Source organism: Mustela lutreola, chromosome 2 (assembly GCF_030435805.1).
Source record: "Mustela lutreola isolate mMusLut2 chromosome 2, mMusLut2.pri, whole genome shotgun sequence".
Classification (NCBI taxonomy): Eukaryota; Metazoa; Chordata; class Mammalia; order Carnivora; family Mustelidae; genus Mustela; species Mustela lutreola.
The window spans coordinates 66,771,479-66,789,398 of NC_081291.1; the positions used below are offsets into that span (position 1 = coordinate 66,771,479).

At 40.4% G+C, this 17,920-nt stretch overlaps 1 protein-coding gene across 1 annotated transcript in view; it reads right to left on the reverse strand.

Moving 5' to 3' along the window:
- CTDSPL (CTD small phosphatase like) overlaps nucleotides 1-17,920 on the reverse strand; it is a 113,205-nt gene that overhangs the window by 83,644 nt on the left and 11,641 nt on the right.

A 17,920-nucleotide genomic window follows, 5' to 3' on the forward strand; every position in this document is an offset into this window, starting at 1 on the left:
ATAGTTCCCAAGAGAGCTCCGGAAGTGTGACCTTCTCCTGCACATCTGCTCTGACTTTTATGAGTTCTCTTAATACTTTTTTTTAAGCTGCTGCTAAGTGTTAATTTTTGTTCAAGGCAGGATTACCAAACAACCTGTTAGCAACACGAAGATTCCCTTCATACTCGCCTTCCTTAAACCGAGAAGCAGACTGTTTTCCAAACTGCTAACATCCCAAGCTGACTGCCAAACACAGTCATTAACCAGCCTCTGACATCTAAACAACAGCTGTGTGCTGTCCTGTTAAAGGACACCCTCACCCAGACAGTGAGTCTCCAAAGGTCAGCTGTGTCCTGCAGCAGGAAGTCCACGCCATGGTTGGTGGCACATGCCGGAACAACGGAACAGTCTATGTTTGTCCCAATTCCCTTTCCTCCCCTTTGGCTAATCTTCACTGATCATAAATGTTCAGCTTGCCTTGCACAGGAAGCAGGGGCCTTCAACTTCATCCTGCTCACTCATGCAGTTCTCACTCTTACACACACTCTTTTCACTGAAGATCACCTTAGAGTTGCCACTGAAAATGGTGCTGATGACAGAGGACCAGAAGACAAAGTGAAAACACGTGTCTCCAAAGCAAGCACATTTAAAAAATATTCATTGTCACGTACTCTCCCAGGGCTTTTTACAATATCCTCACCGTCTACTCCCATAAGGATCATCCCTCCTGGTTACTAGGTAGGGAAGCTGCAGCCGTTCAGAGCATTTACATGAACTGCCCGTGGTCATGAGGCTTTGGAGGGATACTGTGAGACTATCCAGTTCTCTTTAACTCAACTCCAAGGGTCTTCCTACTCTGGCAACCTTCAAGAATATAAACACCCTTCAAGATTCCAGCTAGATTAAAAAAAAAAAAAAAAAAAAAAAAACAACCTGTCATACTGATGGGAGGTAGGTGGAAAGTTGATTTAAAAATTTACCTGGAGGAGGAATGCATAGGAATAGCTAATGTCATTTCAATAATAATAATGCAGGACTTTCTTTTGCAGATATAAAAAAAACGTGTTATAAGGTTAATGCACGAAACTGTGGTATTTGTTGACCCACCCAGTGACAGGCTGATAGGAAGCACTCAATAAAACACTAGCTATCATTAGTATAATATGCTAAATAGATTACATACTATCTTACTTAACTTTTTTCATAGGGACACTCTGAGGACAATTTTATTCCCCTATTACATATCAGGAAACTGAGGCACAGAGTTTAAATAACTTGCTACAGGTCACAAAGTATGGACTATCTGGAACCGGAACTAAGGCTGTTTGATTTCAGAATTAAGGATGTTATTGCATCAAGAATATTAATATCAAAAGTCTAGAAGAATCCAAATGTCCATCAACAGGGGGCTTAGATAAATGAAGGTGCATCCTTATAAAGAATATTTCTGAGAATGAGGTAAATCTATATAATATGAAAAGATGTCTATCATATATGTCAACAGAAAAAAGGTGCATTGCATAGGTTAGATCTCATTTTTGTTGAACAATAACCATATATGTGGAGTCATGGTTGTTTGCAAAGACACATGCATGTATATGTATGCTGTATACATATATGAATAAATATGTCTATGTTATATGAAGTTGTATATACATACATATATACCTTTTTCCTATGAATGAGATTAGGATGGGGAAATCCTTTTCTAACATACTTTTGTATTGTTTCAATCTGTTAGAAGCACGTATTACTTCCGTAATAAACCAACAAGATTTTTAAAAATGGCTCACTACCTAAAAAATAAAAGGTGTTCTTTTCAAAGGAGAACACTTCCATAAACAGGTTAAACCTTGGCTAAATGAAAGTGCAAGGGGTCCTCCCCAGCTAGGAGTGTGGTACAGTCATTTCCACTGTAAAATTGTACTCCAAGCCTGCAAGAGAGGAGAGTCTGGGCTTTACTGCAGACCCATGTACACAAACAGCTGTGTCCTAGCTTGCGGCTGGCCTGGTGCCCTGCACACACTTGTGTGTAGGAGTAGAAAGGCTCTTTCCTGTGCAGTTACTTCTTTCAGCGGGTGTTGGTCATCAGGAGTAGAGTATAGAGAACTGAATGGCTGCTTAAATACGGCCATGGTCTGGGTGGTCCAATTCTAAGAGACTTGGTGTGCCCAGATGGATTAGTTTAGACTGGGATAGGCCCCAGATTTATGATAAGTCACCTCCAGTGAGTAGGGGTGATACTGGAGAGGTTACCCCTGGACGGGAAATCTGGTCCAGTCTATGTTTTCTAGGTGGATCAGGTTGGCCATCTCCAGGTTGGGCAAGCCTGGAACCCTTAGTACCACTCCCCAACTCCAACCTGGCCAGTGGTGAAAACAGGACAGCCCGGTGTGCCCACCGGTTAACTCTACTCCCTGGGGCTGGCCTTGAGACACCCTGAGACATACCAACAGCTTTCATGGGGTAAAAAAGTAGTATCGTCATCTGATGCCAGATCCAGCTGGATGCATTTTGGATAGAATTTCCCTGAAGCTGTCTCAATAACAAAGTGCCAAATTGTTTTCTAAATTCATCTATGAAGGGGATTTTCTCCTTCCTTCCTTCCTTCCTTCCTTCCTTCTTTCCTTCCTCCCCACTCCCTCCCTCCCTTCCTGTTAAGAGGCACACACCACTGCTCTGTCTTATAACCTCACCTGAAACCCGGTATGACTGGAGCAGGAGACAGCCTAGTCACCTGCCAGGGACAAGAAGGATATCCTGTGACAAGGAACCTGGAGACAGAGAGCCTAGATCCAATCAAGACTTTGTGTGCCGTCATCTACCACACAGGTGATGCCTGTGCTGGCATATTGAATGATGCACACTTGAATTTCCCACTGATGGCCAAACTTTGAACCTTTTATTTTTTAAATAATTTTCATTTTTATCAGAGCAGACAAAATCCCATGGTTTAAATAAAATTTCTTTCTTTCTTTCTTTTTTTTTTTTAAGATTTTATTTATTTATTTGACACAGAGAGACACACAGTGAGAGAGGAAACACATGCAGGGAAGTGGGAGAAGAAGAAGCAGGCCTCCCACCAAGCAGGGAGCCTGATGTGGAGCTCAATCCCAGGACCCTTGGATCATGACCTGAGCTGAAGGCAGACGCTTAACGACTGAGCCACTCAGGTGCCCCTTAAATCAAATTTTTGAAAAATACTGAATTAAAAATCTACCAGGCAAACACTGAGGCAAACACTTTCAATGCTTTTAGTTTTTTTAAAAACCCAAATAATATGTTAATATTGCCATTTCTTGGTTTATCTACTTATCCTTCATCTATTAATTTTGTTATAATAATTTAGATTTCAGCTCTTTTACAGCATCTACCACATTTCTTCTTCCTTTACATTATGATGAGAAAGAACTCTTCACTGAAAAGCCAAGTTTACTCTGATTTTTTTTCTGTGTACCATTTTTTCCTTGTAGTTAACATTTTCCTTTTTATTTAATTTATTTAATCTTCTATGCACATTTATTCAAATTCTTCCAAACACCCTGCCTGAATTATCAAAAAATATTATTTTCCAAATGGCCAGATATGTTTGATAATCTGTGAATTCCAAAACTGCTGAGCCAATTTTATACACACTGGGCTTCTCTGTACCATTTTCCTGTGTTGGTTCCCTGCCTTCTGGATTCTGTTTCTTTTGCCTTTTTAATTTATTTCCTCATTTTGTATTTAGTCTGGTTGTTCCCTAGAAAAGGATCCACAGGAAGCAAAGTTTTGAGTCCTTGCAGATTGAAAATGTCTTTGTTCTATCTTCACATGCAACTGAAAGTACAGCTGAATATAAAATTCTATATGGAAAATTTCCCTCAAAGTTTTTGTTGACTTTGTTCCATTGTCTTGTAGCTTCCAGTACTGATATTAAAAACTCTGCTAGCTTTCTGATTTTCATTCATTTGTTTGTGACAAGTTTTCCCCCTCTAAAAGCTTTTATAATTCACTGTTTAGTCTCGAGTTTTAAATGTTGATGACAATACATGTGGGTGTGAGCTATTTTTTTCATTTGTTGTACTTTTCTTCTTAAGATTTTATTTTTTTAAGTCATCTCTACACTGAGAGTGGGGCTCAAACTATAACCCTGAAATCAAAAGTTGCATGCTCCACTGACTGAGCTAGTCAGGGAGCCCCCCCTCCAATCATTGCATGTTTTAATCTAGAGTGCCTTGACTTGATCTTCAGTTCTGAAACCTCTCTTTGTAGTTTTTCTTGGATAATTTCCTTCTTTCTATTTATGTGTTCCTTCTCCTTGGAATTATTAGTCAGACATTAAAACTCTTGGATGTGCTAATAAAATTTTTTAAATATTATTCTTCCCTGGTTTTCTTTATTCATTTTTTCAATTTACCTTTTGGAAACTCCCTGATTTTGTTTTCCAGTCCTTTGTCATACTTAACAAGTGATTAAGTTAGTTACATTAAAAAAAAAAAAAAGATATTATTTATTTATTTGACAGAGAGTGAAAGCAAGAGGGAGCAAGAGAGAACATACACAAAGGGAAAGGGAGAAGCAGACTCCTTGCTAGGCAGGGAGCCTTGATGCAGGGCTCGATCCCAGGATCATGGGGTCATGACCTGAGCTGAAGGGAGCCGCTTAACCAACTGAGCCACTCAGTCACCCTAAGTTAGTACATTTTTATCTTCAAATATCTCCTTCTTGTTCTCAAATATGCTAATTCACTTTTTAAATGCTAATTCATTTTTTAAAAACTTTATTACGAAAAACTTCAAACTGGTATTCAAAATAATGTCTTAGACACATGTGCTCAGTCTGTGCAGTCATCGTCCTTCCTTGAGAGCACAGTGTGGTCCATGCCTTGCACAGGAGGTATCGTGTGAATAAATAAAGGTGACAGCTAGCTAAGGCTTCCTCGCTGCTGCCTGCCACCCAGCCATCAGGCTAGCATTCTGATTTCCCCGCACTGCCTGGACAGGCCACAGTAAAAAAAAATACATACTCATCTCAAATTTTGCTCTCATTTATAAATATTAAAAAATTATTTTAAAAGACCCTGAGGTAAGACAACAACATTTTCCTGGGCCTCGGCCATTCTAGGGACTCATTCCACGGCAGCTTCTTGCTAAGGCGATGGGAGCCTACCAAGTGTAGAGGCAGAGTCAAGGCATTCAACCTGGCCTGGCCTACAGCAGCCCCCTCTGGCTTCCTCCCTATCTGTGGATCTAAAGGTCACTGGTTTGAGCATTATCTCCAGAATGTATGGGCAATAAATGAACGAGTCTGGCTGCTCCTGTGAGATGAGAATGATGTTTGGCCTAAAGATGGTTCCCCAAACAAACTGGTTTTCTAGTCTCTAGAAGCTTGAGCCTGAGGTTGTGACAAACACCAAACAGTCTATTTAAATTGGCCAGTCCTCTTTTAGAGAATATCCCACAACTCAAACAGGGGAGTCTAAGAAGTATTTTGGTAGCACAGGAGATCACTTGGCAGGTGCTCACAGACTAACATCTCCTACCCCCCTGAAAGCAGTAAACCTCTGGAACTTGCATTTCAGCACCCTCCTAGGACGCTCCTGTGCTTGGCATCTGAGGGAGGGCCCTATTGTGTCTGAAGCACTGAGAAGTTTAACTTGGCATGACGACTGCAGCAAGGTGATGCTTTGGCAACCTCTCAGCTGAGTTTTTTTTTGTTTTGTTTTGTTTTTACAGAAAAGTTTGAAAAACATATCATTTCAGAGATTAATTCAGCTTTGTATCACATTAGAGACTGAGGCAATCTTACTTTGAGCCTAAAAACATTACCAAGGGGTGAGAAAACACTGGCAATATGGCTCATATGAGAAAAAATTTCATACCTCCCATTGGTGTTAGCCTGAGAGTAAATGTCGAGAGATGTTTTTCCTGTTGTCAAGCCAACATGTGCCATAACGGGCATGCACAGATCTGGACCCAAACTTTACGGAGCCTTAACCATGGCCACGTCTGTCATCTATCACACCCTTCACTCCAGCACTCACACATCTTTTCAAAGCACCTTCTCCCCCACCTTTGGGTCTGTTCATCTGCGTGGTTACAGCCTGTTATGTAACTGCCACTTCTCAAGAACCAAAATGCTGAAGTGCTGTGTATTTCTTAAATTATGCAAGGCTTGACCTTATTGCTAGGAAATACCTGGCATATTTTCATGGTCTTCAGAGGTCCAGGCAGCATTTTGAAGAGCTATTCCCACCTTATTAGTCATTTCTCTGATGCCTGCTCAGGCAACAAGGAGGGAATTGATAACTCAGACTGATAACTGTCTTCGGCTATAAGCTGTGCCTTCAGGGTCTCACGATTTCAACAGAGTTTCCATGAAACAGTGATAGTAACTGCAGTTCCTTACTGAATACTTATGTGCCAAACACAGCTTCTAGTGCTTTCCATGCACTGATGTGGTATCCTCATAACCATCCTCTGAGGTAAGAATTATTTTTATTTTTCTAACATGATTTCTTTTTTATCATTTTTATTCTCACTTTCTAGAAGAGAAAACAGAGGCGAAAGGATGTCAAAGGTCATGCTGCTGGAAATGGTGGAACTGAGAGATACAAACCCCAGGAGGCAATATGCCTGGAGCCTTGCCCTAATTACTGCACAGACGGCCTTTCCGCCTTGGCATACTGGCCCAGGGCTGCACAGGCCAGGATTTGGAGAACTCGAAGCACATGTCTGGGTTTGGTTTACTTGGGTTTCTTGCGGCACAGACAGTTGGCAGGCTGCAGGGGCTGGACATCCGCAGTTCAGAAGGTGCTCAGAAACACCTTGGCAAGTGGGCTGTTTCCAACAAGAATTCCTCTACACTCAGTATTCCGCCAAGGTGTGCCTAAAAGTACTCTGGAAAATAATTTGGCTCCTAGGGCCAAACGGCCAAGCATGTCAAGGGAGGGCAGCAGCGGGGGCCCAGGGCAGTCTGAGCCTGAGGAGGTATGCAGGCTACTGCACAGAGCTGTGGCTGGTATATTCTGAATGGGAAATCTGGTTGTGGGTTAACCCAAACCTCTCCTAACATGGGAAGCTTCAGAAAAGCTTAAAATTGTCTACAGGGGCAATAACAGGGAACTTGAAACAGAAAGACACAAATTCTACTTCTCAAAGGGTAATCTGAGGATCACCTGCACCAGAGTCAAGTGGAGAGCTGTCTTTGTTTGTTTGTTTGTTTTGTTTATTTAATGAGGAAACTCAGGTTCTACTCCACCCCTACTGAATCAGACAGTTTCCCCTAACTGGGCTTAGAAATCTAGAATTTTAGAAATCTCCTGGGTAATTTTTTTTTTTTAAGTTTTATTTACTTATTTAACAGAGAGAGGAAGCACAAGCAGGGAGAGCAGAAGAGGGAGAGGGAGAAGCAGGCTCAGCAGGGAGCCTGATGTGGGACTCGATCCCAGGACCCTGGGATCATGACCTGAGCCAAAGGCAGGTGCTTAACCCACTGAGCCACTCAGGCACCCCTCCTCAGGTAATGCTAATGTGCTTTAAAAATGGATAATCATTGCTTTAGTCTTTGGGGCTTCACATCCAGAAAGTCTACTTTACAAGCAAATTTCAATTCAACATGTAGAATTTAGGTCTGAGAATTAGGGTTCTAGTTTCAGCTTTATTAACAGCTTGCTGGTTGACCATGGGACGTCCCTTGGCCTCTCTGAATCTTAGGCTCCTCATCAGTAAGATCGGGGAGTAAGTTCCTCCCGGCTCTAAATCCTGTGCTTCCACCTAAGTGTACTCCAGTATACTCAACACACCTAAGTGTTTACTGAAATGCCACTGATGAGGTCCTAAAAGGGGCGGTCAGGTAAGTACCTAGGAGGCCAAATATCAGTCATTATGGGCTGGAGTAGGGCACCAGACCTTCATGGGAGGGGGGGATTTTGGAATGGGGTGGTTGTCCTAACAGGGGCATCACACTAAGGGGACAGAGACCCAGATGTGAGGCTGTGGGAACGTAAGCTGGGAGGGAAATAAAGCATGTCTAATAAAAGGGAACTATTTGGAAATGAGTGTAGGGAAATAAGATGGTTCCAAGTTAGAGAAGCCCTTGAAAGTCAAGGGAGGGGATGTAATATACAATGGAACCAACCAAGAGAAGCGACAATGGAAAGTGGCATTTGGGGAAAATGACTGTGTTGGTTTATGCAGGATGGGAAGGGTGGGAAAGGAGCTAGGGCAGGCCTAGGGGCGCAGCTAAAGACAGATTTATGACCCAGAGGACAGGCTTATTGTAGAGATGATGTGGCCTTGACCTGGTCTATGGCAGTAGGAACAGGAGGGGAGGGACATGTCAGTGGGAAAAGCTCCAAACCCCTGGGATATTGAGTAGTTCTTACGGTTTTCTGTTTACTTGTTTTTGCTTTTTGCTTATCTGTAGTTTCTGTTCTTTCTGTAGTGAGCTGATACTGCTCTGTGCTAAGAAAAAGAAACATACAGTTCAGCATTTCCTCTGGGAACCCAGCAGACAAAGCTTCACCCCTCTGCAGCTCAGTCCTTCCTCTCACCAGCCTGTTTCTCTTTAGAACCCCCTTTCTCGTATTGTTTGCCCACTCATCTGCACCCCTTTGTCCCTGCCCCCTTATCCCTTTGCTTAGAGGCTTCAACGGAGCATTTCTTTTTTTCTGGACAATTCCTCCTACTAGTCTCCTGCATTGCGAACCTGGCTTTGCCCATCAGCCTCAAGGACAGACTTCCTGGATCCCAGCATTCTGGGTCTTAGGAGGGCAAGTCAGTAAACTCCTTTCTCTCTTGCAGTGACTCCAGACCAGGGCTCCCCCAGCTGTCTTCATCAAACCTTCTCTGAGGGGTCAGCCTTCTTTCTATCCTTGAAACCAATCTCTCAGTACCTGCCTCAAGACCTTCTTCTCCAGAGTTCCCATCACCACCCTGGAAAGTGCTCCTGTCTATGAGGAAGACCACTGAAACTCCCAGCATCACAATCCTAACCTTCCCAACTTCTACAACCATTCCTGATATTCCATGGCCAGCTAGCCAACCCTGTGTCCCCTGTAACATTTCCAAGTCTGAAACCCCAATTTGACCATGAACACTCATCCTCTGGCTTCTTGGATGTCCATATTCCAACTCAATATCCAGTCCTTAGCATTCTCTCTAATTCACTTTCCTCCCGAGCATCCTGAATTCCAAAGCCAAATATTTAAGTTGTCCTCATCAGTACCCTGAATTTTGTCATCCTCTGAAGCTCTGCTAAGCCTGCTGCTCCATCCTAAAACCTGATACCAGCTGTGCATTCTGTTAGAGAAAGCACTACGCCCTTTCAAAAGTTTCAGTAAGCCTCTGGTCAGCTCAGCTGCCCACATATCCACATCCCTCTCTCATAAAGCCAACTTTATGAGAGAACCACCTGCTTGAAGACCCCTGGTTCACTTTCATTTCCCACTCTTAGCAAATGGTCTTACCTCCGATTTCACTAAGAAATCGGCAGCCATGAGTTGCGAACATTCTCATCTTCTTTCTCTTTGGCTCTGACCTTCTTCTTATCTCCAGTCCTCTTTTCCTCCCTTCAGGGAAGGAATGTTGTCCTGCTCCTTTAAGGCTAACTTCTGTGTCGGAATCCAGGCCCTCCTGTCTTTCTAAGGGATTTTACTCAACTGACTGTCCCTTCTTTCTTATAGCTTCAAGCTTTCCTTCCTTCCTGGCTGTTCTCCATCAGGCAAGAAAAATGCTTTGACACTCCCCTCCCCAACCACCCTCTCATCTTGTGACTGCCAAGCTCTTTAGAAAGTTTTGCTATTTTTGTAGAAATGATGCATGTTCATGCAAACATTTTAAACAATACAGAAGAACAAAAAGAAAATAACTATTATCCAACACTCTACTACCCATAGGTAACTGCTATTAGAAATCTGGTGGCCAGGGAACCTAGGTGGCTCAGTCCATTAAATGTCCGGCTCTTGATTTTGGTTCAGGTCATAATCTCAGGGTAATGGGATTGAGCCCCAAGTGGGGAAATCTGCGCTCAGTGGCAAGTCGACCTGAGATTCTCTCTCCCTCTCCTTCTGCCCCACCACCCACTCATGTACTTGTGTATTCTCTCTCAAATAAATAAATAAACCTTTAAAAAAAAAAAAAGGAAATTTGGTGACCATACTTCCAAATGATTTTCTTTGTCTACATTCACATATAGAAGCATGTATTAACATAGAAGAGACTACACTGTACATGCTCTTTTGAGACTTGCTTTTTATAACTAATAGTATCCCCCTAATTCTTTTCTATGTCAATGTCCTGTCCTAAGTTTTGTAACCTTAAAAGTTATTCTAGTGAATGTAACATAATTACTTCCCTGTCCCCTATTGATTTGTTTCCAGGTGTTTTTCATTTGCCTGTTTGTTTTTGCTGCTACAGATAACACTGTGTTGATTTTGCATTTGTGAGATTATTCATGGAAAATTCCTTTTCAAAAATGTTGCTGGATAGAATATACTCACATTTCGTTTGATATACACTGCAAAACAGTCTTCCGGAAAGACTGTTAATTTCAACTCCCATCAATAGTTGTCATTTCCCTAAACCCTTCTGAACCCTGAAATTTGTCCATGTTTAAAAATTTTACCTAATACCAAGAATGAAAAAGAGGACAGTGTTACAGATTCTATAGACATTAAAAAAATGTGGATGAAATGGGCACTTTCTAGGAAGAATAAACTGGCCAAAACTTATAAGAGAAGAAATAGAATATCTGAATAGTCCTATATCTATTAAGTAAATTAAATCTACTTTAAAAACCTTTCTACAAAGGAACTCCGGACCTGAAAGGGATTCACCAATGTATACTACTCAATATTTAAAGAAGAAATAACACTAACCTTAAACAAATTCTTCCAGAGAATAAAATTCTCCAATTTGTTTTTTGTGGTCAGCATAACCTTGATACCAAAACCTCACAAGGACGTTGGAAGAAAGGAAAACCACAGGCCAATCTCTTTTGGACATCATGACAAAGTTACAGGCACTGTTAATACTATAGTGGTTTATTTCCAGTTATCTTCATAACTGAGAAAAACGCTCAATTTTAGTTAGGGGTCAATGAAAATTAAGAATATCTTTCGCTAACCAAGTTGCTAGACTCCCTGAATTCTATTCATGGGCCACTTGGGGATCGGTGGACACCAGGTTAAAAATCCCTTCACTGAAAAACCAGTGCTGGAGGTGGCCCAGGTGACTAGGAAACCAGAGCTCCCATCCAAATGTTGATCCCATCAGTTCAAAGCCTTGTGGGGGCCTCTGTGCAAGGGATGCCACAGGTCTTCAAACACTTTTTCATTTGATTTCTTTTAAGATAACTCCTTTTGATTTTTTGCATTTCACACATTTCTTTCTTCTCCTTCCAATATGATTTTACTTTGCTTAATATAAAGGACTTGACTAAACATTTCAATTCCTTTATTCCCGAAAGAAATTCCCATGATAACGGGGTAGAACTGGCAAATCAAGCAAATCACCCCTTTGATGATACCCAAGCTATTTGACTACACATTGGTAAACAGACTGTTTTAAACCAACACAGACTTTTGTGACCAGCACTCTACACAAAGCCAACCTGACTCCAGACTAAGCACTCACAACATCCTTTGAAAGGCACCTGAGAGAAACATAATAGGACTGGAGTGTGACCTGGCTCCAACCTGCGTATCTGGCACAGCCTGAGTTAGCACTGAGATCACTTGAACCCCCTCTGGAAAGCTCAATGACCAAGATTTTGGATAACTTCCTGAACACTCTTCCACTGGGAAAAGAACCAAATAAATTCAGTAACTGCCTCTTTATCACTTCTTCTGAATTTATCTCTATCTAAAGGAGGCAATAATTTTCAAAATTTATCTTAATACTGAAGTCCAGAATTAACATTTTTAATTGTGAAATATTTAAGCATAAGAGAAGTGCAAGGAATAGATACAACAAATGACTATTAAGCTACCCAACTACCCAGCTCTAGGACCTCTTAAAATCTTGCTGTATTCATCTCAAAAAAATAGTTCATAAAAAAGCATTCAGTATACAGCTAAAGGTACTTATATAGTCTTCCCTGATTCCATCCCCTTTCCTCCCTCTTGGGAAATAAGCACTATTATGGATTTGTTCATCAATCCTAAGAATGTTTCTGCAGTTTTACAATATATGCATATATCCATACACTATGAACTGTTTTTGCATGTTTTCAAATTTATGTATGGCTTCATACTCTGTTACTATGGAACTTGCTTTTTCATTCAATGTTACATTTGAAAATTTTAGTCATGTTAATATAGGTGTGACTCTGGTTTATTCCTTTTGATTGATTGCCTTATATGATCTCATTGTGGGCTTCCTGGGGCACCCAGCTGGCTTTGCTGGCAGAATATGCGACTTTTGAGCTTAGAGTTGAGAGTTCAAGACCCATGTTGGGCACAGAGCTTGTTTTAAAAAAGCAGAAGAAGAAGAAGAGGAGGAGGAGGAAGAAGTAGTAGTAGTAATGGCTTTCTTTTGGTTCTAGTAGTTTCTAGAAAATGAGCCCCTTGTAAGGGAGAACAAGTACTGCTTTGGTGATGCTGCTAAATTGAATTATCAGCAGGCGAGGGCAGACGTGTATTCTACTAGGAGAGCTCTAGGGTGCACTTAAGCATTTTGCTCTAGCTGTAAAACAGCCAAATCTGGTTCTTTGGCCACATCAGATGGCCTATAAGTCACTAAAATCTTTTGATAAACCCCTTTCCGTCTAAAACAGTTCACATGGATTCTGTGGTTTGCTGCTGAGAACTCTGACCAGTACAATGGGATTCAAGCATCTTTTGAGCCTTCTTAGCGCTCTTTCCTTCCAAAAACATCTCAAAACTCCATTTCTATTTAATGACCACCTAGAAATAGTGTGTAAATAATAAGAGGCAAACCTATCACTTCTCCCAGAATCCTAGAGATAAAAACTATTGGCTTTAACTTCTCTCATTTCTAACTGTTTATAATACACAAACAAATATGAAGCAGGTGAAGAGTTAACAGTAAGACTCAAGGAAACAGAATTTGTTATATAAATAACAGAGCATGAACTGTAAGAAAATGTGGCCTATCAACTTGGGCGAGCCCTAGAATTTATCCTGTTAAATATGCTACATCTGGCAGAAGCAAAAAGAAGCATCTCTTGGAAAAATATGGTTGCTGTCTTTCAAGATGTAAATCTTTTGAGCTTACGGTATTCTCCAGATATTTCCTGAGTTTCCTTTTAACGGAGTCATACACACTAGGTTTAACTCCTGGCTCTACTACTTGGTAGGTCTGCATCTGTATCATATAAGCAAGTTACTTAACCTCTCAGAGACTCTGTTTCCAAGGACCTAAAATATGGACTATAATACCTACATCTAAAGGTTGCTGGAGGATGAAATGAGATATGTATGTCAAGTACTTGGCATACAGCAGGCATAAAATAATTAGTAGCTTCCATGGCACTTTGTATGCCCTTTTCTCAGAGCACTATGCTTGAACACCTCAACTACATGGGCAGGTCTCATTTCTCTGTGCAGTGCATCCCAGGCACCTGGGATGGGTGAACAACGTATAATGAGTGCTCAATAAATGTTTTGGAAAAAATGAATTAGAAATAATATTAATAAGAACAAGAAGAAATGTTTCTAAGACACTTACATACTTTGATATGCCCTATATATATATATATATACACACACACACATATATTATACTGTTTAATCCTTACAATAATTGTATGAAGTGTTAGCTACTATAAAACCAAGGCTCAGAGAAATTACGAAATTTTTCAAAGCTCACACAACTCATAATGATGGAGCTGGAATTCAAACCCAAGGCTATGCCTTTGAACATTACACTCTATTTAACGCATCCTGCTCAGGCAGCATGAGGAGCTGTCAAAACCAGATGATGCTTGAGCTGGATCTTAGAGGAGGACTAAGATTCCATCAGGAACGTAATGGAAAAGGCAGCTCAGTAAGGTGAATCAGTACATGCACGACAGAGCAAAAAATCACAGCCTGCTTGGGCTCAGCAAGTAGTTCATTACAGTGTTCATTACAGTGTACAGAGTCACTGGATAGGAGACTGTGAAGGTGGGCCAGGGTCAGTCCATGAAGGGCTTACAGGCTACGAAACATGTTCTTTTCTTGAGGCCAGTGGGGAATCACAGAGAAACAGATTTAAGCAGGCAGTAGCATGAGCAGAGCTGTGCTTTAGAAATTTACCTCCAGCAGCCTCACAGAGGAAGAGCTAGAGTAAGAGCCCAGATAGGAGGTAGGAAGATAGAAAAAGATATTAGCCCTTTGCCTGAGCTTTCCCATCTCTGAGACTCTGGATCATCTCTATGTCATTTTCAAAGCGACATCTTAACATTAGTGGCCAACACAACTGTGAGCTCTATACAAACTGGGTCACACCTCCTGGATGAGGACTTCTTTCTTGGGCAAGTTTCGCCTGTTTACTTACCTACAAAAGAAATGAAGCCACCCAGTGAATGAGCTGGCTCTGCCCTTTTGTTTCAGGTAGTATAAGCACTTCTCCCTGCCTCTGCCACCCCAGGCATCTGTAGACAGCCTGAAAGGTATCCCTCACACCCTTCAGAGCCCAGGCCCTCTCCGCAGAACAGGGGCTTCGCCACACTTCTCTGTCCTAGTGCTATTCTACTCCTTTGTTCTCTTAGACTCCATCAAGATAGTCACTATTTTTATACTAAAGTATAACTATGGGAGGCTATATTTTAAATTCAAGTCCTTATTTATTTTATCTCATACTTTTGTATTAGCTTTCTCCAGAAGGATACTCAAGATCAGAAGAAATTCTCAACCCCAATTCTAAATTTGAAAAAAAGATATACTGTACAAAATCTGTTTCGGTAAAAAAAAGTCCTATAAAAAGACTGGAGGAAGTCATAGGTCTTGTCTTTAAGAGCCCCCATCACTGCAAAATGCAGAGTAAATCTTCCCTGCCAGATTGCAAAATGTCTTGGTCTTCTCTTCTGCTTAAATCATGACCAAAAATTTACTTCTGAGGGAGGGCTGGTACTATATTAAGTTTAACACCACTTCACATTAAGGAGGTGATCAAAATTTAAGGAGAGTTCAAAATCCAGAAATAGACCCACATATATGCAGCCAATTGATTTTTAATAAAGGTTCAAAGGCAGTACAATAGAGAAAGGATGGTCTTTTCAATAAATGAGATGGAAACAATCGCAACATCCACATGCAAACAAATAAACTTCAATTTCTGCTCTTCTGAAGACATCAACATCTCACACCCATTATGGTAGCTGCTATCAAAAAGACTAAAAATAATAAATATTGGCAAGGGTGTGGAAAATTCTGAATCCTTTTATACCTGAAGGAAATGTAAAATCATGCAGCTGCTAGTGAATACAGTAATGGCTGATCCTAAAAAATTAAACACAGAATTACCATATGATGTGGCAATTCTACTTTTGGATATACACCTGTTCACAATGACTAAAACGTGGAAGCAACCTAGTGTCCACCGACAAATGAATAATTAAGCAAAATGTGGTATATTTTAGATACCATATATGCATAAATTTATACAATATGTACAATATATATGTGTGTGTGTGTACTGTATATATAACATATATGCACACATATATAATACAGTTGCCCCTGAAGAACATAGTTTGAACTGTATGGATCCATTTACATGTGAATTTTACAGTACGGTAAAAGGTAATATAAATGTACTTTGTCTTCCTTATGATTTTCTCAATATTTTCTCTAGCCTACTTTACTGTAAGAATATAGTATACAGTACACATAACATACAAAATATATGTTAATTGTTTGTCCAGGCTATCAGAAAGCCTTCCTGTCAATAACAGGCTATTAGCAATTTAAGTTTTCGTGGAGTCAAAAGTTATGTGTAGAGTTTCTACTGCATCAGGAGGTCAGTGCCCTAAACTTCTGAATCATTCAAGGATCAATTGACTGTATATACAATGGAATACTATTCAGCCTTAAAAAGGAAGGGAATTTGTAATGCATGTTACAACACAGATTAGCCTTGACGACATTATAGTAAGTGAAATAAGCCAGTCATAGAAAGACAGATAGATACTACCTGATTCCTTTTACATGGGGTACCCAGGAGAGTTAAAATCAGAGACAGAAAGTAGAATGGTGGTTGCCAGGAGCTAGGGAAGTGGAAGTTAGTGTTTAATGGGTACAAATTTCAGTACAGCAGGATGAAAAGAGTTCTGGAGATGGATGGTAGTGATGGCTGCTCAACAATGTGAATGTACTTAGCGCCACTGAATTGTACACTTAAAAATGGTTAAGATGGTAAATTTTATGTTGTGCATATTTCATTAGTTAAAAATTGGAAAATAAAAGAAACTGCTAAGAGAATGAAAAGACAAACCAAAAACTGAGAGAAAACATTTGTAAAACACATTCAATGAAGAATGTGTATCCAGAATATATAAAGAACCTTCTAACTCAATAAAAAGAAATCAAACAATCCATGGGGTGCCCGGGTAGTTCAGCTGGTTAAGAGTTCAACTCTGGATTTTAACTCTGGTCATGATCTCAGGGTCTTGGGATTGAGCCCTGCATGGAGCCCCGTGTCAAGCTCAGCACTCAGAGGGGAGTTTGCTTAAGGTATCTCTCACTCCTTTTCCCTTTGCCCCTCACATGCACTCTCTGTCTCACAAATAAATAAATCTTAAAGAAAGAAAGAAAGAAAGAAATCAAACGATCCCATTTTCTAAAACCAGGCAACAATATGAATAGACAACTTAAAGAATTTATTTACATGGCACACAAGCACATAAAAAGAACTCAGCACTGCCGTTTGTTAGGGAAATACAAATTAAAACCATGACAAGCTACCACTAGAAACCTACTACAATGACTCAAATTAAAAACTGACAGTGCCAAGTACCAGCAGGGATGGCACTGCCATACGCTGCTGATGGAAAAGCAAAATGGTACCACCACTTTGGAAAATAATTTGGCAATTTTTTCATAAAGTGCAACATATACTTTTAAACTATGGCATACAAGCGAATACTACCCAGCAATAAAACACACACACACACACACACACACACAAAAGAGATACATGCAACCATCTGATTGAGTTTCAAAAGCATCAGGTTAAATGAAAGAGGCCAAACTCAAAAGGCTACATATTGATTCCATTTAGTATATGTCATTCCAGAAAAGGCAAAGAAACAATAGGGGAGAGAACAGATCACTGTTGGGGGCTGAGTGTAGAGGGAGGATAGGTATAATGGGGCACCAGCAGTATTTTGATACCTATGTCAGTATTCTCCGCCTTAACTGTGGAGGTGGTTATCCAGCTGCCTGAGTTTGTCAACACTCCCAGAAATCTGTAACCCTGGTACACCAAAAAGAGTGATTTCTATTGTATGCAAATTTACCTGGATATAAAAGCAAACTTTAAAAAATTTCAAAGAGAAGTCAGGCCTATGGCAGTGACACAGGGTATATACTGCAGTGTAGAAAAATTAATGCTCACTAATAACTTTAAACACCTAGCAGAGTTAATAAGTGACTCAAATTGCACACTTGTTTGATGACTGCTATGAAATGTATTTGTTCTAACCAAAACTGAAATAGATGTGTTGAGCTGTTTCCTCAAAATGAGGAAAGAAAATATGGCTCTGACTGAAGTCTATGGAATTAAGGTCAATGGTTTCTGACTTAAACATAAGTGAGCCAAATCCTTAGAACAAATTTAATGATATGCTAAGCATGAAAGCTGAATCTTGATCAGAATGCAAGAGATATTCTATACAATGTCAAATATAGTGTACATTCTTATTGGAACACTCACTTCTCTCTGGTACTAAAAGGCTACATTTTATTCAAGCCGTGCTGACAAGGTGGTGCAGTTTGTTCTTCAAGATACCCTGA